The sequence below is a fragment of the Oncorhynchus mykiss genome, chromosome 25 (assembly GCF_057628025.1).
Source record: "Oncorhynchus mykiss isolate SJ-2025 chromosome 25, ASM5762802v1, whole genome shotgun sequence".
NCBI classification, from domain to species: Eukaryota; Metazoa; Chordata; class Actinopteri; order Salmoniformes; family Salmonidae; genus Oncorhynchus; species Oncorhynchus mykiss.
In genome coordinates this window covers 87,210,931-87,235,000 of record NC_143046.1, presented here as the reverse complement: position 1 = coordinate 87,235,000, position 24,070 = coordinate 87,210,931, and positions in this window count along the sequence as shown.

Sequence of the window (24,070 nt, the reverse complement as noted above, 5' to 3'; positions counted from 1 at the left end):
TAGGAAATCGTGTTTCAAGTTTTGGGAAAAAAGTGAATGTCACAGGATGCATAGGTTCCTGTGGATGCGATTTTTTTTTTACATTATGTAATTGTTGCCCATCACGAGAGAGGGTATGAGACGAAATTTGGGACCTCTAGCCCTTCGGGAAGTATTTTTAATCATTTTTTGAAAATTACAGAAATTGGTCGAAAAAATGACAGAGTCCCACTTTTCACAGCCGTGCACCTGGTGATTGAAAACGTGCAACTGGTGATTGAAAACGTGCACCTGGTCACCCAAAACAGGTTCTCTATGCGGTTAGCGGTGTTACAGATATACATGTCCGATAATGATGCACCCTACTACGGACCTTTAGCAATGGGGGCCGGCCTGAATTATTTATGGAAGGTATGATTACTTTTTTCTCTCTCCGTGCAACTGGTGATTGAAAACGTGCACCTGGTCACCCAAAACACGGTTCTCTATGCGGTTAGCGGTGTTCCATATATTCATGTCCGGTTATGGCGCACCCTACTACGGACCTTTTCAATGGGGGCCGGTCCCAATTATTTATGGAAGGTATGATTACTTTTTTCTCTCTCCGTGCAACTGGTGATTGAAAACGTGCACCTGGTCACCCAAAACACGGTTCTCTATGCGGTTAGCGGTGTTCCATATATTCATGTCCGGTTATGGCGCACCCTACTACGGACCTTTAGCAATGGGGGCCGGTCCCAATTATTTATGGAAGGTAGGATTTTTATTTTTTTTTTCAACACTTTTCCCCTCTTTTTCTCTCTCTGCCGGGGCCGGCCAAGAGTGCTTTATGGACGGTTTAAAACATGACTATGGATGCAAATGCTCATTTTCCTCCGTGCACCTGGTGATTGAAAACGTGCATCTGGTAACCCAAAAATTATAAAACGGTTTTAAATACTTTTACCCGTCATTCTATTGATATAGCCCGCTAGGGGAGTGCCCCACTACGGCCCTGTCTCTGTCGGGGCCGTCCTTGGGTGCTTTTTAGACACTTTAAGAAATCACGATGGATGCAGATTGCTATTAATCCTCCGTGCAACTGGTGATTGAAAACGTGCATCTGGTAACCCAAAATTTCAAATATGGTTCAAAATGAATTTAAAGGCACCCCTCTCATTGTTCCCCGCTATGGGAGCACCCCACTAAGGCCCTGTCTCGGTCGGGGCCGTCCTGAGTGCTTTATAGACACTTTAAGAAATCGCGATGGATGCAGATTGTGATTGTTTTCCAAAAGACCCGTGTGCATCTGGTAACCCAAAAATTATAAAACTGTTTTAAATCATTTTACCGGTCATTCTATTGATATAGCCCGCTATGGGAGCACCCCACTAAGGCCCTGTCTCGGTCGGGGCCGTCCTGAGTGCTTTATAGACACTTTAAGAAATCGCGATGGATGCAGATTGTGATTGTTTTCCAAAAGACCCGTGTGCATCTGGTAACCCAAAAATTATAAAACTGTTTTAAATCATTTTACCGGTCATTCTATTGATATAGCCCGCTATGGGAGCACCCCACTAAGGCCCTGTCTCGGTCGGGGCCGTCCTGAGTGCTTTATAGACACTTTAAGAAATCGCGATGGATGCAGATTGTGATTGTTTTCCAAAAGACCCGTGTGCATCTGGTAACCCAAAAATTATAAAACTGTTTTAAATCATTTTACCGGTCATTCTATTGATATAGCCCGCTATGGGAGCACCCCACTAAGGCCCTGTCTCGGTCGGGGCCGTCCTGAGTGCTTTATAGACACTTTAAGAAATCGCGATGGATGCAGATTGTGATTGTTTTCCAAAAGACCCGTGTGCATCTGGTAACCCAAAAATTATAAAACTGTTTTAAATCATTTTACCGGTCATTCTATTGATATAGCCCGCTAGGGGAGTGCCCTACTACGGCCCTCTCTCGGTCAGGGCCGTCCTTCAGTGCTTTATATACAGTTTCATATATTACGATGGATGCAGATTGTGATTGTTTTCCAAAAGACCCGTGTGCATCTGGTAACCCAAAAATTAAAATATGGTTCAAAACCCGGGTAACACCACTCTATTTACGGACATGACAGTAGAGCTTACCCCCTGGAGCTATTGACCTCCAGGCTTGTAGGCCCTTACTCACCACCCGGGTATCACCCCTCTATTTCGGGGATGATACCAGCAGGGGACCCCCCCCCACCTCCACAACCTCGCATACCAGGTGAACCAGGGCACCCACACTTAAGCACCCCTCCTCGGACATTAAAGCAGATAACCGCGCTGTTATGAACCGCGTGCACCTGGTCACCCAAATGGAACTTGTGCACCTGGTCACCCAAAAGGACCGGCGTGCACCTGGTCACCCAAAAGACCCGTGTGCACCTGGTCACCCAAAGGCCGGCGTGCACCTGGTCACCCAAAAGACCCGTGTGCACCTGGTCACCCAAAGGCCGGCGTGCACCTGGTCACCCAAAAGACCCGTGTGCACCTGGTCACCCAAAAGACCCGTGTGCACCTGGTCACCCAAAAGACCCGTGTGCACCTGGTCACCCAAAGGCCGGCGTGCACCTGGTCACCCAAAAGACCCGTGTGCACCTGGTCACCCAAAAGACCCGTGTGCACCTGGTCACCCAAAAGACCCGTGTGCACCTGGTCACCCAAAAGACCCGTGTGCACCTGGTCACCCAAAGGCCGGCGTGCACCTGGTCACCCAAAAGACCCGTGTGCACCTGGTCACCCAAAAGACCCGTGTGCACCTGGTCACCCAAAAGACCCGTGTGCACCTGGTCACCCAAAAGACCCGTGTGCACCTGGTCACCCAAAGGCCGGCGTGCACCTGGTCACCCAAAAGACCCGTGTGCACCTGGTCACCCAAAGGCCGGCGTGCACCTGGTCACCCAAAAGACCTGTGTGCACCTGGTCACCCAAAAGACCCGTGTGCACCTGGTCACCCAAAAGACCCGTGTGCACCTGGTCACCCAAAGGCCGGCGTGCACCTGGTCACCCAAAAGACCCGTGTGCACCTGGTCACCCAAAAGACCCGTGTGCACCTGGTCACCCAAAAGACCCGTGTGCACCTGGTCACCCAAAAGACCCGTGTGCACCTGGTCACCCAAAGGCCGGCGTGCACCTGGTCACCCAAAAGACCCGTGTGCACCTGGTCACCCAAAAGACCCGTGTGCACCTGGTCACCCAAAAGACCCGTGTGCACCTGGTCACCCAAAAGACCCGTGTGCACCTGGTCACCCAAAGGCCGGCGTGCACCTGGTCACCCAAAAGACCCGTGTGCACCTGGTCACCCAAAAGACCCGTGTGCACCTGGTCACCCAAAAGACCCGTGTGCACCTGGTCACCCAAAAGACCCGTGTGCACCTGGTCACCCAAAAGACCCGTGTGCACCTGGTCACCCAAAAATTATAAAACTGTTTTAAATATTTTTACCCGTCATTCTATTGATATAGCCCGCTAGGGGAGTGCCCCACTACGGCCCTGTCTCGGTCGGGGCCGTCCTTGGTGCTTTATGGGCACTTTAAGAAATTGCGATGGATGCAGATTGCTATTAATCACATGTGCACCTGGTCACCCAAACGGCCCATGTGCACCTGGTCACCCAAAAATTATAAAACGGTTTTAAATATTTTTACCCGTCATTCTATTGATATAGCCCGCTAGGGGAGTGCCCCACTACGGCCCTGTCTCGGTCGGGGCCGTCCTTGGTGCTTTATGGGCACTTTAAGAAATTGCGATGGATGCAGATTGCTATTAATCACATGTGCACCTGGTCACCCAAACGGCCCATGTGCACCTGGTCACCCAAAAATTATAAAACGGTTTTAAATATTTTTACCCGTCATTCTATTGCTATAGCCCGCCAGGGGAGTACCCTACTACGGCCCTGTCTCGGTCGGGGCCGTCCTTGGTGCTTTATGGGCACTTTAAGAAATTGCGATGGATGCAGATTGCTATTAATCCCATGTGCACCTGGTCACCCAAAAGACCCGTGTGCACCTGGTCACCCAAAAGACCCGTGTGCACCTGGTCACCCAAAAATTATAAAACTGTTTTAAATATTTTTACCCGTCATTCTATTGATATAGCCCGCTAGGGGAGTGCCCCACTACGGCCCTGTCTCGGTCGGGGCCGTCCTTGGTGCTTTATGGGCACTTTAAGAAATTGCGATGGATGCAGATTGCTATTAATCACATGTGCACCTGGTCACCCAAACGGCCCATGTGCACCTGGTCACCCAAAAATTATAAAACGGTTTTAAATATTTTTACCCGTCATTCTATTGCTATAGCCCGCCAGGGGAGTACCCTACTACGGCCCTGTCTCGGTCGGGGCCGTCCTTGGTGCTTTATGGGCACTTTAAGAAATTGCGATGGATGCAGATTGCTATTAATCCCATGTGCACCTGGTCACCCAAAAGACCCGTGTGCACCTGGTCACCCAAAAGACCCGTGTGCACCTGGTCACCCAAAAGACCCGTGTGCACCTGGTCACCCAAAAATTATAAAACTGTTTTAAATACTTTTACCGGTCATTCTAATATTAAATCCCACTATGGAGCCCCACTACTGGGGAAAATTCACCGGAGGGCGCCAAAGGTAAATGGATTTTAGAATCCTCCATATATATTGTAGCTTTGGCGCACTCCAGTGAATTTTTTAAAGTACTGGGGCTTCATATTGGGAGTCCAGGTAAATGTATTTTGAAACACATTTTTAATCATTTTAATGCATAAATGACACAAATACAAGGGTGAATTTCAAACAAATATGCTTTAATTAATCAGTTAATCATTTATTGATTTGTCCCTCAATCAGTGCCCGGGCCCGGCTGGCATTTTTGGGCAAATTGTGGTACCGGTAGTGGCGTGCCTGCGTTTCCAGAGAGTGACACATATGGTCAGCCACAGTTCCTCGGTCTGTATCCGAGCCTTGGTTAAAGTTCAATGTGGCAACACTGCGTCGAATTGTACCGAAGGTCACTTTACTTCCAATACCAAACTCTGCAAAGATTTGCCCCACAAACTCACACAGATTACCGTAAGGTTGACCGCAGGATGTGAAAAAGAAGAGTTCTATTTCTGAGGTCATTCCACTCAGATGAGGCCTGATTTGATGGAATCGTTTAAGCCAAGTGTATTCCTCCTGACATAGAACAATTCTGCACTCCCCAAAGCTATAGTTTGTTTTGTGGCTAGCTACACACATCTGATAACCCCCACCTTCCGGGGTTACTTCATTGAAATCACTCTCACTAAACATGGTGACTGGGGATCGTCGAGTGCCATTAAATATGGCCAACCGGCTGGACATGAGAGCTGCAAACCTACGCCTGTCAGAGCAGGTGGCACGGACCTCCAGCCTACTGAGAACTGAAGGAATGGCTTGATTGCTTAGCTCAACAAAGCGTTTTAACTCCGCAGCGCTGAGCACCTCGTCCCTGCAGCGTTGGCGGAATTTTGCCCTATGAGTTGCCTGGCTCTGCCGTGAGTCCCTGTCCATCTTCGCCAAGCAGAGTAACATCTTTCGAATTCCAACGACCTTAGCTTGCATACCATTTGGCCGGAACTGAATGAGATAATTCAGGAAACCTCGAATATCGGCCCGGTACATTTTTAATGTGGATGGTGCCAAACCACGGTCATCACATTGACCATACCACTCATACACACGTCTGTAGTTATCCAGAAAACACAGTCCTTCATCGGCCTTGCCCTCTGACATAATGCGGAGGAATTCCCGTACTCGGGATATACTGGTGCGACTATTGTCAATTCGTTTAACTGAAGGGTGTCTACCCGTAATATATTGTTCATATTGAGTCAAAATTACATTACTCCAAACCTCCATTCGGGACGGTACGCCGCCGCCGTCCTCATCACTCTCGCTCTCCGTGGAAGTCGCCACGTCACAGCCTTGCTCCCTCGGATCCGAGCACAGTTCACTACCGACCTGACTGACTGGCTGCACCGCCGCCGCCGACGCACCTGCCGTCTGATCACCCTCGTCCACAGGCTGCTGCTCCACGGACAACTCACTTTCAAAACACTCCAAAATCACAGGGTCCTCCGGCCGCGGTTCAACACCGTTGTCAGGCTGCATATACTGCCCCGATTCGGGCTGCTGTCTCTCACTCGAAAACCGGCTAAATTGCATAGCGTTCGTCCACTCCATAGTACCAAACTTAAGTCCATGTACAGCCTTTAAATGTCGGTCTAGCCGCACGATATTCTGTTTACAACAAAGCCCACAGTCGCGTCTTGGTCTGCTGCTCATAGCTTCTCTCTCCGGCCTTCCTCCGTGTCTCTTTGTTTGCTCCACCAAACAAACTAACCCTAATTCTAAACCTAACACCTTACCTTAACCCTAACCCCTAACCCTAATTCTAAACCTAACACCTTACCTTAACCCTGACCCTAATTCTAACCCTAACACCTTACCTTAACCCTGACCCTAATTCTAACCCTAACACCTTACCTTAACCCTAACCCTAATTCTAACCCTAACACCTTACCTTAACCCTGACCCTAATTCTAACCCTAACACCTTACCATAACCCTAACCCTAACACCTTACCTTAACCCTAACCCTAATTCTAACCCTAACCCTAACCCTAATTCTAAACCTAACACCTTACCTTAACCCTAACCCTAATTCTAAACCTAACACCTTACCTTAACCCTAACCCTAATTCTAAACCTAACACCTTACCTTAACCCTAACCCTAATCCTAATTCTAAACCTAACACCTTACCTTAACCCTAACCCCTAACCCTAATTCTAAACCTAACACCTTACCTTAACCCTGACCCTAATTCTAACCCTAACACCTTACCTTAACCCTGACCCTAATTCTAACCCTAACACCTTACCTTAACCCTAACCCTAATTCTAACCCTAACACCTTACCTTAACCCTGACCCTAATTCTAACCCTAACACCTTACCATAACCCTAACCCTAACACCTTACCTTAACCCTGACCCTAAAATACCTTTTTTTCCTCGTGGAGACGCGCGAAATGTCCCCACTTATCATAAATGTCCTTGTTTTACTATTCTTGTGAGGATTTTTCTATCCTTGTGATGACTTCAGGTCCCCACAAGGACAGTAAACACACACACACGCACATACACACACGCACACACACACACACACCCACACAGACAAACACACACACACACACACACACACACACACACACACACACAAACACACACACACACACACACACACACAGAGCACGCTGAGATCCTCCGTTTGAACCGATAGATGTAAGGAGGGAGCAGAGGGGTGCAGGGATGGAAGGAGAGATGGGTGAATGGGATGATCTTTAATGAAGAGGTCTTTAATGTGTCTTGTAAGGTCAGGCAGGGGTGAGGGAGGGAGGGAGGGGGGGAGGGGGAAAGGTTATGGGAAAGGTTAGGATGATTTATTTAGTGTTCACAACCACACCCATACACACACACACACACACACACACACACACACACACACACACACACACACACACACACACACACACACACACATAATTTAAGTTTTAGTCATTTAGCAGATGCTCTTTTCGAGAGCGACTTAGCCTTACAATTGCTTGCTACTTTAGAGTTTTAAGGAATGATAGTGAGAGATAGTCAAGTACATGTCTCTATACAACACCCTGCTTCCTGTAGAGAACTCAGTTAAACCACTAGAATACATGTCTCTGTACAACCAACACCATGCTGCCTGTAGAGAACTCAGTTAAACCACTAGCCTGTAGAGACCTCAGTTAAACCACTAGAATACATGTCTCTACACAACCAACACCATGCTGCCTGTAGAGAACTCAGTTAAACCACTAGCCTGTAGAGACCTCAGTTAAACCACTAGAATACATGTCTCTGTACAACACCATGCTTCCTGTAGAGAACTCAGTTAAACCACTAGCCTGTAGAGACCTCAGTTAAACCACTAGAATACATGTCTCTATACAACCAACACCATGCTGCCTGTAGAGAACTCAGTTAAACCACTAGCCTGTAGAGACCTCAGTTAAACCACTAGAATACATGTCTCTGTACAACACCATGCTGCCTGTAGAGAACTCAGTTAAACCACTAGCCTGTAAAGAACTCAGTTAAACCACTAGCCTGTAGAGAACTCAGTTAAACCACTAGCCTGTAGAGAACTCAGTTAAACCACTAGATTAAAAGCATTAAGAGAGCATCATAAAACAGCTAAATCAAGTACAGGCTCAACTGAATAAACAGCAGAAACAGAATGCCCCCCCCCCCCCAAAAAAAAGTTTCTCACCAGGGAGAAAGGTACACAGTGGAGCAATGGTTGGATCTAAAGATTGAAGAGAAGATGTATAGATTTAAAAGAGATGCATAAGGAAGAATGAAACAAAAGTGCAATTATTCTGCAATGGAAAGTATTATATTAACTGTTTACTAATGCAAGTGCGCCGAGCGCAGGATTGTACCCATAATGCAATACGTACGAATAACATGAAATAGCCAGTTGACCTTTGAACCCAATAGTGCATGCTGAAATGAGGGAAATGATGGGTGCCTGCCAAAAGTCCCGACCTAATACTGACTTGCGAAGTGCTTCGCAATTGGTACAATATGATAAGGTGTAAAGGGCGGAGGACCACCACTGCTAGAAGAGTGGAATTGGGTAAGTATTATGTGACAAAAAAAATTAAACACAAATAAATAGAAACAAGAGAAACACTACATATACAGTGCCTTGCGAAAGTATTCGGCCCCCTTGAACTTTGCGACCTTTTGCCACATTTCAGGCTTCAAACATAAAGATATAAAACTGTATTTTTTTGTGAAGAATCAACAACAAGTGGGACACAATCATGAAGTGGAACGACATTTATTGGATATTTCAAACTTTTTTAACAAATCAAAAACTGAAAAATTGGGCGTGCAAAATTATTCAGCCCCCTTAAGTTAATACTTTGTAGCGCCACCTTTTGCTGCGATTACAGCTGTAAGTCGCATGGGTTATGTCTCTATCAGTTTTGCACATCGAGAGACTGACATTTTTTCCCATTCCTCCTTGCAAAACAGCTCGAGCTCAGTGATGTTGGATGGAGAGCATTTGTGAACAGCAGTTTTCAGTTCTTTCCACTGATTCTCGATTGGATTCAGGTCTGGACTTTGACTTGGCCATTCTAACACCTGGATATGTTTATTTTTGAACCATTCCATTGTAGATTTTGCTTTATGTTTTGGATCATTGTCTTGTTGGAAGACAAATCTCCATCCCAGTCTCAGGTCTTTTGCAGACTCCATCAGGTTTTCGTCCAGAATGGTCCTGTATTTGGCTCCATCCATCTTCCCATCAATTTTAACCATCTTCCCTGTCCCTGCTGAAGAAAAGCCCAAACCATGATGCTGCCACCACCATGTTTGACAGTGGGGATGGTGTGTTCAGCTGTGTTGCTTTTACGCCAAACATAACGTTTTGCATTGTTGCCAAAAAGTTCAATTTTGGTTTCATCTGACCAGAGCACCTTCTTCCACATGTTTGGTGTGTCTCCCAGGTGGCTTGTGGCAAACTTTAAACGACACTTTTTATGGATATCTTTAAGAAATGGCTTTCTTCTTGCCACTCTTCCATAAAGCCCAGATTTGTGCAATATACGACTGATTGTTGTCCTATGGACAGAGTCTCCCACCTCAGCTGTAGATCTCTGCAGTTCATCCAGAGTGATCATGGGCCTCTTGGCTGCATCTCTGATCAGTCTTCTCCTTGTATGAGCTGAAAGTTTAGAGGGACGGCCAGGTCTTGGGAGATTTGCAGTGGTCTGATACTCCTTCCATTTCAATATTATCGCTTGCACAGTGCTCCTTGGGATGTTTAATGCTTGGGAAATCTTTTTGTATCCAAATCCGGCTTTAAACTTCTTCACAACAGTATCTCGGACCTGCCTGGTGTGTTCCTTGTTCTTCATGATGCTCTCTGCGCTTTTAACGGACCTCTGAGACTATCACAGTGCAGGTGTATTTATACGGAGACTTGATTACACACAGGTGGATTGTATTTATCATCATTAGTCATTTAGGTCAACATTGGATCATTCAGAGATCCTCACTGAACTTCTGAAGAGAGTTTGCTGCACTGAAAGTAAAGGGGCTGAATAATTTTGCACGCCCAATTTTTCAGTTTTTGATTTGTTAAAAAAGTTTGAAATATCCAATAAATGTCGTTCCACTTCATGATTGTGTCCCACTTGTTGTTGATTCTTCACAAAAAAATACAGTTTTATATCTTTATGTTTGAAGCCTGAAATGTGGCAAAAGGTCGCAAAGTTCAAGGGGGCCGAATACTTTCGCAAGGCACTGTACCACCATGCATCCCACTGCTGGCTTGCCTCTGGAGCTAAGCAGGGTTGGTCCTGGTCGGTCCCCTGGATGGGAGACCAGATGCTGCTGGCTTGCCTCTGGAGCTAAGCAGGGTTGGTCCTGGTCGGTCCCCTGGATGGGAGACCAGATGCTGCTGGCTTGCCTCTGGAGCTAAGCAGGGTTGGTCCTGGTCGGTCCCCTGGATGGGAGACCAGATGCTGCTGGCTTGCCTCTGGAGCTAAGCAGGGTTGGTCCTGGTCAGTCCCCTGGATGGGAGACCTGATGCTGCTGGCTTGCCTCTGGAGCTAAGCAGGGTTGGTCCTGGTCGGTCCCCTGGATGGGAGACCAGATGCTGCTGGCTTGCCTCTGGAGCTAAGCAGGGTTGGTCCTGGTCGGTCCCCTGGATGGGAGACCAGATGCTGCTGGCTTGCCTCTGGAGCTAAGCAGGGTTGGTCCTGGTTGGTCCCCTGGATGGGAGACCAGATGCTGCTGGCTTGCCTCTGGAGCTAAGCAGGGTTGGTCCTAGTCGGTCCCCTGGATGGGAGACCAGATGCTGCTGGCTTGCCTCTGGAGCTAAGCAGGGTTGGTCCTAGTCGGTCCCCTGGATGGGAGACCAGATGCTGCTGGCTTGCCTCTGGAGCTAAGCAGGGTTGGTCCTAGTCGGTCCCCTGGATGGGAGACCAGATGCTGCTGGCTTGCCTCTGGAGCTAAGCAGGGTTGGTCCTTTCCTCTGGTCTAAAAAAAATACATATCCCAGTGCCCCACAGCAGTTATTGGGGACATTGCCCTGTGTAGGGTGCTGTCTTTCAGATGGAATGTTAAAATGGTTGTGTGAACTCTCTGTGGTCACTAAAGATCTCATGGCACTTACTGTTAGAGTAGGGGTGTTAACCCCGGTGTCCTGCCTAAATTCCTGATCTGTCCCTCATACCATCATGGCCACCTAATCATCTCCAGTTCACAATTGACTCATTCACCCCCCCCCCCCCCCCTTTCCCCTGTAACTATTCCCCAGGTTGTTGCTGTAAATGTGTTCTCAGTCAACTTACCTGGCAAAAAAAATAAAAATTCAAAAGTTAAAATACATTCCACTTGTCCATAAAGACATTGAAATAACCCTTACGCATATACAGTGCCTTCAACAAATATTCCCATCACTTTTCTTCTACATTGTGATGTGTTACAAAGGGGGATACACATCGATTTAATTGTCAAACGATCTACACAAAATACTCAAAAGTGGAAGAAAATGTCTAACAAGTATTCAACCCCCTGAGTCAATACAAGTCAGAATCCCCTTTGGCAGCGATTACAGCTGTGAGTCTTTCAGGGTAAGTATCTAAAGGCATTTCTTTCTGCTCTGTCAAGTTGGTTCTTGATCATTACTACACAGCCATTTTCATGTCTTGCCATAGATTTTAAAGCCGATTTAAGTCAAAACTGTAACTAGGCCTCTCAGGAACATTCAATGTTGCCTTTGGTAAGCAACCCCAGTGTATATTTGGCCTTGTGTTTTAGGTTATTGTCCTGCTAAAAAGGTGAATTTGTCTCCCAGTGTCTGTTGGAAAGCAAACTGAACCAGGTCTTCCTGTAGGATTTTGCCAGTGCTTAGCTTCATTCCATTTGTTTTATATATATTTTTTTATATATCTGTAGCCAATAAGAATCATACCCATAAGATGATTCCGATAAAAAATAATTCATTAGAGAAGATAGAAAAAATACCTTTTCCGTAAAGGAGGATTTGGAGCAGACCGAGGCAGGAGTGAACACTACTACTAAGAGGTTGTATAAATAACGAAATGACTGTTTGCTGCAGAGTGGCAATTCCTTCCTGTTTACCTGTCCTGTGTTTTTACTATAGATATTGGACTGACCATACTAGCCCAACTAACGGAGGCGTTTGTAGCTTTCTAAGGCACTTTCTTCTACACCACTATACTCAGTGACGTGTTGGATTTGCCCCCAACTATAACTCTTTTTATTCAGGACAAAAAGATAATTGCTTTGCCACATTTTTTGCAATATTACTTTAGTGCCTTGTTGCAATCAGGATAAATGTTTGGGAATATTTTTTATTCTGTACAGACTTCCTTCTTTTCACTGTCAATCGGGTTAGTACTGTGGAGTAACTACAATGTTGTTGATCCATCCTCAATTTTCTCCTATCACAGCAATTAAACTCTGTAACCGTTTTAAAATCAGAAATGGCCTCATGGTGAAATCCTTGAGCGGTTTCCTTCCCCTCGTTGTATCGTTAGTGACTGGGTGTATTGGTACACAATTAAAAATGTTATTAATAAATCATAATTCTTTTTAAGGGGTTGGTCAAAGACTGAAATTGGGATTGAGAGTTACCCTTTTCCTTGTGAAGACTTACAGAAAACGTTTGACCTCTGTCATTGCCAACAAAGGGTATATAACAAAGTATTGAGATAAACTTTTGTTATTGACCAAATACTTATTTTCCACCATAATTTGCAAATAAATTCATTAAAAATCCTACAATGTGATTTTCAGATTTTTTTTTCTCATTTTGTCTGTCATAGTTGAAGTGTACCTATGATGAAAATTACAGGCCTCTCTCATCTTTTTAAGTTGAAAATAAGTGCTACAGGATGCAAATTTCTGTTTGAAAAAGCTAGCCTTTGCTTTCCTAACTGACTGAGTATATTGGTTCCTGACTTCCCTGAAAATGTGCATATCGCGGGGGCTATTCGATGCTAATGCAATACGCCACAGGACGTTATATCTGTATAGTTCTACATTTTTTGAAAGGGGCATGCTTATTTAAGATGGAGAGGAGAGCACTTTTGAATAGCAACCAGGCATCCTCTACTGACGGGATGAGGTCAATATCCTTCCAGGATACCCGGGCTAGGTCGATCAGAAAGGCCTGCTCTCTGAAGTGTTTTTTATGGAGCGTTTGACAGTGATGAGTGGTGGTTGTTTGACCGTGGACCCAATACGCATGCAGGCAATCAGGCAGTGACCGCTGAGTTCCTGGTTGAAGACAGCAGAGGTGTATTTAGAGGGCAGGATGGTCAGGATGATATCTAAGATGGTTACGGATTTAGGGTTATTCCTGGTAGGGTCCTTGATGATTTGTGTGAGACTGAGGACATATAGCTGAGATTGTAGGACAGCCAGGGTATAAAGCTTGTCCCAATTTAGGTCACCTAACAGTACAATCTGAGAGGATAGATGGGGCGATCAATTCACATATGGTGTCAAAGGCAAAACTGGGGGCCGAGGGGGGTCTACAACAAGCGGCAATGGTGAGAGACTTGTTTCTGGAAAGGTGGATTTTTAAAGTGGAAGCTCAAATTGTTTGGGCACAGACCTGGATAGTAAGACAGAACTCTGCAGGCTATCTCTGCAGTAGATTGCAACACTGCCCCATTTGGCAGTTCTATCTTGTTTGGAAAATATTATTGTTTGGGATGGAAATTTCAGGATTTTTGGTGGCCTCCCTAAGCCAGGATTCAGACACGCCTAGGACATCGGGGTTGGCGGAGTGTGCTAAAGCAGTGAGTAAAACAAACTTAGGGAGGAGGCTGCTGATGTTAACATGCAAGAAACCAAAGCTTTTACGGTTACAAAAGTCAACAAATGAGGGGGCCTGGGGAATGGCAGTGATGCTGGGGGCTGCAGTGATGCTGGGGACTGCAGGGCCTGGATTAACCTCTACATGACCAGAGGAACAAAGGAGGAGTAGAATAAGAGTACAGCTAGAGGCTAAAATAACTGGTTGTCTAGTGCGTTCGGAACAGAGAGTAAAAGGAGCAGGTTTCTGGGTTCGGAAGAATAGATTCAAGGCATAGTGTACAGACAAAGGTATGATGTGAGTACAGTGGAGGTAAACCTAGGCATTGAGTGACGATGAGAGAGGTTTTGTCTCTAGAGACATCATTTAAACCAGATGAGGTCACCGTGGGAGATGGAACTAAAGGGTTAGCTAAGGCATATTGAGCAGGGCTGGAGTCTCTACAGTGAAATAAGACAATAATCACCAACCAAAACATCAATGGACAAGGCATATTGACATTAGGCAGAGGCATGCGTAGCCGAGTGATCATAGGGACCAGTGGGTAGCTAGGCGAACTGGAGATGCGGCGATTCAGGCTAGCGGATGGGCCTTCAGGGGACGTTGCGACGGAGGAGCCTGTTGAAACCCCCTCGGGTGGATTACGTCAGTAGACCAATAGTGATAGATCGTGGGGGCTCCGTGTTGGCAGTAAAAGGGGTCCAGGCCAATTGGCAAAATAGATATTGTAGCCCAAGGAGTGGTTGATGGACCTCTTCAGCTAGCCAGGAGATGGGCTTAGCATAGGCTAGCTCCAGGCTAATTGGTGCTTGCTTCGGGACAGAGACATTAGCCAGGGGTACCTATAGCTAGCTAGCTGCTATGACCCAGGTGAAAAGGTTCAGAGCTTGCAATTTGTGCAGCACAATAGATGCTACACTGAAAGGATGTATAAAAATGCCTATTTATTGGCTAATTATGAATTATAATTCTCAAGACTATCTGTAAAATGAGCATTAACAATAAATCCACCCTGATAGCTGAAATAAATTATGATTAACGTAGGTAACCAGGTAACCACCCAATCTTGACTATTATCAAGCTCTCTTCTCCTGTGATTAAACAGAGAGGTCTGCACAACGCATCACCGGGGGAAAACCACCTGCCATCCAGGTGTAGACTGGAGTCCTTGGGACTAGCGAAAGCAGGATTCGGAAGCCTTTTCTTCCCTCTCGGAGAAACGACCTCTTCTCCCGAGAAAAGTATGCCCTCATTTGCAGCCAGTAAGGAGCTCCAGGAACCACTGTGAATTCCCTTCTCGGACGGTATTACCAGAAGTTGTGGATTGGTTAACGGACCACCTGCCTAATCGCAACTCTGTAACTTCTTCTTCTCTTCCTTTGGAGGGATCACCTGGGAGTGGGTGAAGATCCAATCGCTGGAACAAGGGACATATTTATTTATCTTACTAGGCAAGTCAGTTAAGAACAAATTCTTATTTTCAATGACGGCCTAGGAAAACTTAGGGGCAGAAGGACAAATTTGTACCTTATCAGCTTGGGGATTCGAACTTGCAACCTTTCGGTTACAAGCCCAACGCTCTAACCACTAGGCTACCCCGCCACCTGTATCCTCAGCCTCAGTTTCAGTATCTGACATGACTTAAACAACACAAAGCAGAGAACTACCGAAACTGTTGCTGAAAAACAGCAACGTGAGAGAACAAGGGTAAATTGACATGTAAGTAGATCTCATTGGTTGAGAGAGAGGAAAGTGATAATTGCAAGAGCGAGACCACGGGTTAAAGCCTGCGGAATGTGCATTATCGTGCCGTACTTTATAGGCTAAAAGTCAACAGGTGAATGACATTTCGGCACGTGGCTAACAGGAAGGAGAAGAAACGAGACGCTGATAATGATACGTTTGTAGTCATTCCCACTACGACCATATAAATAGTTAACAGAGTGGATTATGTTACGCTGCTAAACGAGCGTTCAGAACTTCCTGGTTGAACTTTTGTATAAAAAATATTTATTACATATTTTACAGTACCACAATCATGAATATTATTGATTGCATTCAAATAAATGTGTCCACTGCTGTCAGCAGACCCCACAGCATGCACACAGCATGTACACACACACACACACACACACACACACACACGTTTGGAGGAGAGAGAGGGGTGGATGAAGGGATGAAAAAGCCACACTCGTTTTTTCTGCCTTCTGTGGCAGAGGATGCCCTGAGGCATGTTTTCACAGACTGAGAAGAGAGAGAGAGAGTGTGTAAGTGACAGTGCCAAATCCCCCTTCCTCCCTTCTTCCCTTCTTCCCTCCCTCCCTCCCTTCTTCCATCCATCTATCCATCCGTCTCACTGCAGGCCCCACCAGCCCTCTGTCTGTGCCGACCTTGGTGGCCCGTTTGGGAGGTAGACGGGGCTGTGTAAGGGGCCAAGGGGGGGTGGGGTGTAGGGATGTGTGTGTAGGGATGTGTGTGTGTGTCTGTAGGGGTGTGTGTGTGTGTGTCCTGCTGGTGCTGGCCTGGTGGTCAGGCTGGTGTTGGCCTCTAGGCCTGGGGTACTGTTGGCTGTCCTTCAGGATCCTCTCCTCTCCTTTCCTCTCTCTCTCCTTTCCTCTCTCCCTCCTCTCGTCTCCTCTCTCCCTCCTCTCCTCTCTCCTCTCCCTCCAGTCCTTTCCTGCCCTCACCCCCTCACTCTGGCGGGGGTACATATGTGCTCCTTCACCCCTCTCCTGTTACCCAGGGCATGGCTACATATGCTGTGAAGGTGGGCACTCTGTGTGTGTGTGTGTGTGTGGCAGATGGCAGACCCTGAAGCCTCGGCTGGTGAGACCAGTGTTCATTTCCTCAGTTCACCCTTTGTTTCTGCTTGAAGGGCCACGAGACCACTCAACAGAGCAGAATAGATTATTCTGGCTATGGAGAGAGAGAGAGAGAGAGAGAGAGATAATATATATATCATTTTATAGTCTAAACACAGTATGAATAAAAGCCTAATATTTTTCTGAACCCCGATGAGGGAATTATTGACACAGATGTTGGTTTTGAGACATGAGAATAAATTAAATAAAAAGTGTATTATAAACATTTCCTTTTTTCTGTTTCTGTCTTGGACCAACAACACCAGCAGTGTCCCACTTCCTGTGGCGGCTGAAGAAATGTGCTGTCCGGGTCCAAATACTACTGCTGCACCATTGAGAGCGTCCTCACCGGTTGCATCACAGCCTGGTACGGGAATTTCTCCATCTGCAAAATCAAGGTCTTCCAGCGGGTGGTGAAGACGGACGAGTACATCCCTGGGACCGTGGTCCTCCAGCGGGTGGTGAAGATGGCCCAGTACATCACTGGGACCGTGGCCCTCCAGCGGGTGGTGAAGACGGCCCAGGACATCACTGGGACCGTGGTCCTCCAGTGGGTGGTGAAGACGGCCCAGTACATCACTGGGACAGTGGTCCTCCAGCGGGTGGTGAAGGCAGCCCAGTACATCACTGGGAACGTGCTCCCACCCATCCAGGACATTTACTCAAAACGGTGCCTGAGTAAGCCTCATCAAGGACCCCACACACCCCAGCCACGAGCTGTTCTCTCGCTTACCATCAGGCAGATAACCCTAACAGGACTGACCACCTGCTCTGATTCTAACCCTAACAGGACTGACCACCTGCTCGGATTCTAACCCTAACAGGACTGACCACCTGCTCTGATTCTAACCCTAACAGGACTGACCACCTGCTCTGATTCTAACCCTAACAGGACTGACCACTTGCTCTGATTCTAACCCTAACAGGACTGACCACCTGCTCTGATTCTAACCCTAACAGGACTGACCACCTGCTCTGATTCTAACCCTAACAGGACTGACCACCTGCTATGATTCTAACCCTAACAGGACTGACCACCTGCTCTGATTCTAACCCTAACAGGACTGACCACCTGCTCTGATTCTAACCCTAACAGGACTGACCACCTGCTCGGATTCTAACCCTAACAGGACTGACCACCTGCTCTGATTCTAACCCTAACAGGACTGACCACCTGCTCTGATTCTAACCCTAACAGGACTGACCACCTGCTCTGATTCTAACCCTAACAGGACTGACCACCTGCTATGATTCTAACCCTAACAGGACTGACCACCTGCTATGATTCTAACCCTAACAGGACTGACCACCTGCTCTGATTCTAACCCTAACAGGACTGACCACCTGCTCTGATTCTAACCCTAACAGGACTGACCACCTGCTCTGATTCTAACCCTAACAGGACTGACAACCTGCTCTGATTCTAACCCTAACAGGACTGACCACCTGCTCTGATTCTAACCCTAACAGGACTGACCACCTGCTCGGATTCTAACCCTAACAGGACTGACCACCTGCTCTGATTCTAACCCTAACAGGACTGACCACCTGCTCTGATTCTAACCCTAACAGGACTGACCACCTGCTCTGATTCTAACCCTAACAGGACTGACCACCTGCTCTGATTCTAACCCTAACAGGACTGAACAACTGCTCTGATTCTCCGCACCGTAGAACACACACACATACAGTTGAAGTCGGAAGTTTACATAGACCGAGGTTGGTGTCATTAAAACTTGTTTTTCAACCACTCCACAAATTTCTTGTTAACAAACTATAGTTTTGGCAAGTCGGTTAGGATATCTACTTTGTACATGACACAAGTAATTTTCAAAAAATTTTAACAGACAGATTATTTCACTTATTATTCACTGTGTCACAATTCCATTGGGTCAGAAGTTTACATACACTAAGTTGACTGTGCCTTTAAACAGATTGGAAAATTCCAGAAAATAATGTTATGGCTTTAGAAGCTTCTGATAGGCTAATTGACATCATTTGAGTCAATTGGAGGTGTACCTGTGGATGTATTTCGAGACCTACCTTCATACTCAGTGCCTCTTTGCTTGACATCATGGGAAAATCAAAAGAAATCAGCTAAGACCTCAGGAAAGAAATTGTAGACCTCCACAAGTCTGGTTCATCCTTGGGAGCAATTTCCAAATGCCTGAAGGTACCACGTTCATCTGTACAAGCAATAGTACGCAAGTATAAACACCATGGGACCACGCAGCCGTCATACCGCTCAGGAAGGAGACACGTTCTGTCTCCTAGAGATGAACGTACGTTGGTGCGAAAAGTGCAAATCAATCCCAGAAGAACAGCAAAGGACATTGTGAAGATGCTGGAGGAAACAGGTACAAAAGTATCTATATCCACAGTAAAAACGAGTCCTATATCGACATAACCTAAAAGGCCGCTCAGCAAGGAAGAAGCCACTGCTCCAAAACCGTCATAAAAACAGCCAGACTGCAGATTGCAACTGCACATGGGGACAAAGATCATACTTTTTGGAGAAATGTCCTCTGGTCTGATGAAACAAAAATAAAACTATTTGGTCATAATGACCATCATTATGTTTGGAGGAAACAGGGGAAGGCTTGCAAGCCGAAGAACATCATCCCAATCGTGAAGCACGGGGGTGGCAGCATCATGTTGTGGGGGTGCTTTTCTGCAGGAGGGACTGTAATTACTTCACAAAATAGATGGCATCATTAGCCTGGCAAATGATGTGGGTATATTGAAGAAACATCTCAAGACATCATAAAGCTTGGTTGTAATGGGTCTTCCAAATGGACAATGAGCCCAAGCATACTTCCAAAGCTGTGGCAAAATTGCTTAAGGACAACAAAGTCAAGGTATTGGAGTGGCCATCACAAAGCCCTGACCTCAATCCTATAGAAAATGTGTGGGCAGAACTTAAAAAACATGTGTAAGCAAGGAGGCCTAAAAACCTGACTCACTTTCACCAGCTCTGTCAGGAGGAATGGGCCAAAATTCACCCAACTTATTGTGGGATGCTTGTGGAAGGCTACCCGAAACATTTGACCCAAGTTAAACAATATAAAGGCAATGCTAACAAATACTAATTGAGTGTATGTAAACTTCTGACCCACTGGGAATGTGATGAAAGAAATAAAAGATTAAAGAAATCATTCTCTCTACTATTATTCTGACGTTTCACATTCTTAACATAAAGTGGTGATCCTTACTGACCTAAAACAGGGAATTTTTACTAGGATTAAATGTCAGGAATTGTGAAAAACTGAGTTTACATGTATTTGGCTTAGCCACTGCTTCCGAGGTGTATGTAAACTTCCGACTTCAACTGTCTATACATTATACACACACACACACTTCACAACTGTCTATACATTATACACACACACACTTCACAACTGTCTATACATTATACACACACACACTTCACAACTGTATATACATTCATGCTGTACACACACTTCACAACTGTATATACATTCATGCTATACACACACACACTTCACAACTGTATATACATTCATGCTATACACACACACTTCACAACTGTATATACATTCATGCTACACACACACACTTCACAACTGTCGTTGCCAGACTCTTATTATATTGCACAATTCAAGTGTAAATATTGGACTCTAAATTGTGCCTTCCTGTATTATACTTATGCTAAACTGTTTACTCCATTCAAATGAGTCATTTAGTTTATGTTCGTATTGTTATCTTTCGTTATTTCTTGTTGTTGTTGCATTGTTGAGAAGGAACCTGCAAGTAGGCATTTCATTGGACGATGTACAGTGGGGCAAAAAAGTATTTAGTCAGCCACCAATTGTGCAAGTTCTCCCACTTAAAAAGATGAGAGAGGCCTGTAATTTTCATCATAGGTACACTTCAACTATGACAGACAAAATGAGATAATTTTCTCCAGAAAATCACATTGTAGAATTTTTTATGAATTTGCAAATTATGGTGGAAAATAAGTATTTGGTCAATAACAAAAGTTTATCTCAATACTTTGTTATATACCCTTTGTTGGCAATGACAGAGGTCAAACGTTTTCTGTAAGTCTTCACAAGGTTTTAACACACTCTTGCTGGTATTTTGGCCCATTCCTCCATGCAGATCTCCTCTAGAGCAGTGATGTTTTGGGGCTGTTGCTGGGCAACACGGACTTTCAACTCCCTCCAAAGATTTTCTATAGGGTTGAGATCTGGAGACTGGCTAGGCCACTCCAGGACCTTGAAATGCTTCTTACGAAGCCACTCCTTCATTGCCCGGGCGGTGTGTTTGGGATCATTGTGATGCTGAAAGACCCAGCCACGTTTCATCTTCAATGCCCTTGCTGATGGAAGGAGGTTTACACTCAAAATCTCACGATACATGGCCCCATTCATTCTTTCCTTTACATGGATCAGTCGTCCTGGTCCCTTTGCAGAAAAACAGCCCCAAAGCATGATGTTCCCCCCCCCCCCCCCCCCATGTTTCACAGTAGGTATGGTGTTCTTTGGATGTAACTCAGCATTCTTTGTCCTCCAAACACAACGAGTTTAGTTTTTACCAAAAAGTTATATTTTGGTTTGATCTGACCATATGACATTCTCCCAATCTTCTTCTGGATCATCCAAATGCTCTCTAGCAAACTTCAGACGGGCCTGGACATGTACTGGCTTAAGCAGGGGGACACGTCTGGCACAGCAGGATTTGAGTCCCTGGCGGTGTAGTGTGTTACTGATGTTAGGCTTTGTTACTTTGGTCCCAGCTCTCTGCAGGTCATTCACTAGGTCCCCCCGTGTGGTTCTGGGATTTTTGCTCACTGTTCTTGTGATCATTTTGACCCCACAGGGTGAGATCTTGCGTGGAGGCCCAGATCGGGGGAGATTATCAGTGGTCTTGTATGTCTTCCATTTCCTAATAATTGCTCCCACAGTTGATTTCTTCAAACCAAGCTGCTTACCTATTGCAGATTCAGTCTTCCCAGCCTGGTGCAGGTCTACAATTTTGTTTTCGGTGTCCTTTGACAGCTCTTTGGTCTTGGCCATAGTGGAGTTTGGAGTGTGACTGTTTGAGGTTGTGGACAGGTGTCTTTTATACTGATAACAAGTTCAAACAGGTGCCATTAATACAGGTAACAAGTGGGGAACAGAGGAGCCTCTTAAAGAAGAAGTTACAGGTCTGTGAGGGCCAGAATTCTTGCTTGTTTGTAGGTGACCAAATACTTTTTTTCCACCATAATTTGCAAATAAATTCATTAAAAATCCTACAATGTGATTTTCTAGATTTTTTTTCTCATTTTGTCTGTCATAGTTGAAGTGTACCTATGATGAAAATTACAGGCCTCTCTCATCTTTTTAAGTGGAAGAACTTGCACAATTGGTGGCTGACTAAATACTTTTTTTGCCCCACTGTATACCCTTAATTAATATGAAAAGCGTACACTAAAATATGAAAATCATGTGTTGTCTCAAAATCGATATCCATCTGACCTCTCTATTGTTTTATGTCCTGCAGAATCGAGAAGAAAAATGACAAATTCAACAAGAAAGTGAGCCTGTCAGCTAACCAGTAGCTTTATCAATTCTTGTACAAAATCCAGCCAACTGATGGCATGGAATTTTCCAGAATCGCCCCCCCCCCCCCCCCCCCCCAAAAAAAAATATTTTGCTAATTGTGGCCAAGGACAAACACTCCAATGACTTCTGATCAGATTATAATAGTGTCACGCCCTGACCTTAGATATCTCTGTTTTCTATATATGTTGGTTTGGTCAGGGTGTGACTAAGGTGGGTACTCTAGTGTTGTATGTCTATGGGGTTTTGTATGTCTAGGGTTGTTGTAGGTCTAGGGGTTTTTGTATTTCTATGTTGGCCTGATATGGTTCCCAATCAGAGACAGCTGTTTATTGTTGTCTCTGATTGGGGATCATATTTAGGCAGCCCTGTTGCCCACTTTCTGGCGTGGGATCTTGTCTGTCAGCACTCGTTTGTATAGCTTCACGGTTTGTTTTGTTATTTTGTTAGTTTGCTCAGTGTTCATTCATTAAATAAATAAGAATGTACGCATACCACGCTGCGCCTTGGTCCTTATAACGAACGTGACAGAAGATCCCAACAAAAATGGACCAAGCAGCGTGTTCAGGAGGAATGGACCAGGGAGGAGATCCTGGATGGAGCAGGACCCTGGACGCAGGCTGGGGAGTATCGCCTTCCAAAGGAGGAAGTAGAGGCAGCGAAAGTGGAACGGCGACGTAACGAGGAGTTATACCAACGAGGTAGGACACAGAAACCCCAGAGGAGCACACGGAGTGGTCGGCGGAGCCGAGGGCTGAACCAGAGCCAGTCTAGTGAGGAGCTCGATGCAAGATTCCTGGGAGAAATGCTAGCATTGAGAGCGTTGCAGAGCGGGCATGCTGAGGAGCATGTGACTGGTCAGGCACCGTGTTATGCAGTGATGTGCAAACGGTGTCTCCAGTTCGCATTCATAGCCTGGTGCGCTCTATTCCAGCTCCCCGCATTGGCCGGGCTAGAATGGGCATCCAGCCAGGGAGATGATGCCGGCTCAGTGCTCCTGGTCTCCAGTACACCTCCTTGGACCAGGATATCCTGCGCCGGTTCTGTGCACTGTGTCTCCGGTGCATCTGCACAGCCCAGTGTGTCCTGTGTCAGCACCCCGCATTTGCAGGGTGAAAATAAACATCCAGCCAGGATGGGTTGTGCCAGCTCAACGCTCCAGACCTCCAGTGCGCCTCCACAGCCCAGTAGGTCCTGTGCCTCCTCTCCGCAGTCACCCTGAGGTGCGTGTCATCAGCCCAGTACCACCTGTACCGGTCCCACACATCAGACCTCCAGTGCGCCTCCACAGTCCAGAGCTTCCGGCGACAGTTCCCAGTCCAGAGCTTTCGGCGACAGTACACAGTCCAGAGCTTCAGGCGACAGTACCCAATCCAGAGCTTCCGGCGACAGTTCCCAGTCCAGAGCTTCCGGCGACAGTTCCCAGTCCAGAGCTTCAGGCGACAGTACCGTCCAGAGCTTCCGGCGACAGTTCCCAGTCCAGAGCTTCCGGCGACAGTACACAGTCCAGAGCTTCCGGCGACAGTACACAGTCCAGAGCTTCCGGCGACAGTTTCAAGTTCGGAACCTCCAACGACGGTCCATGGTACGAAACCTCCAACGACGGTACACGGTCCGGAACCTCCAACGACGGTACACGGTCCGGAACCTCCAACGACAGTCCGGGGTCTCCAGCGAAGGTCCCCGGTCCGGGTTCTCTAGCGACGAGCTGCAGTCCAGAGCCTCCGGAGATGATCCACGGTCCGGTTCCAC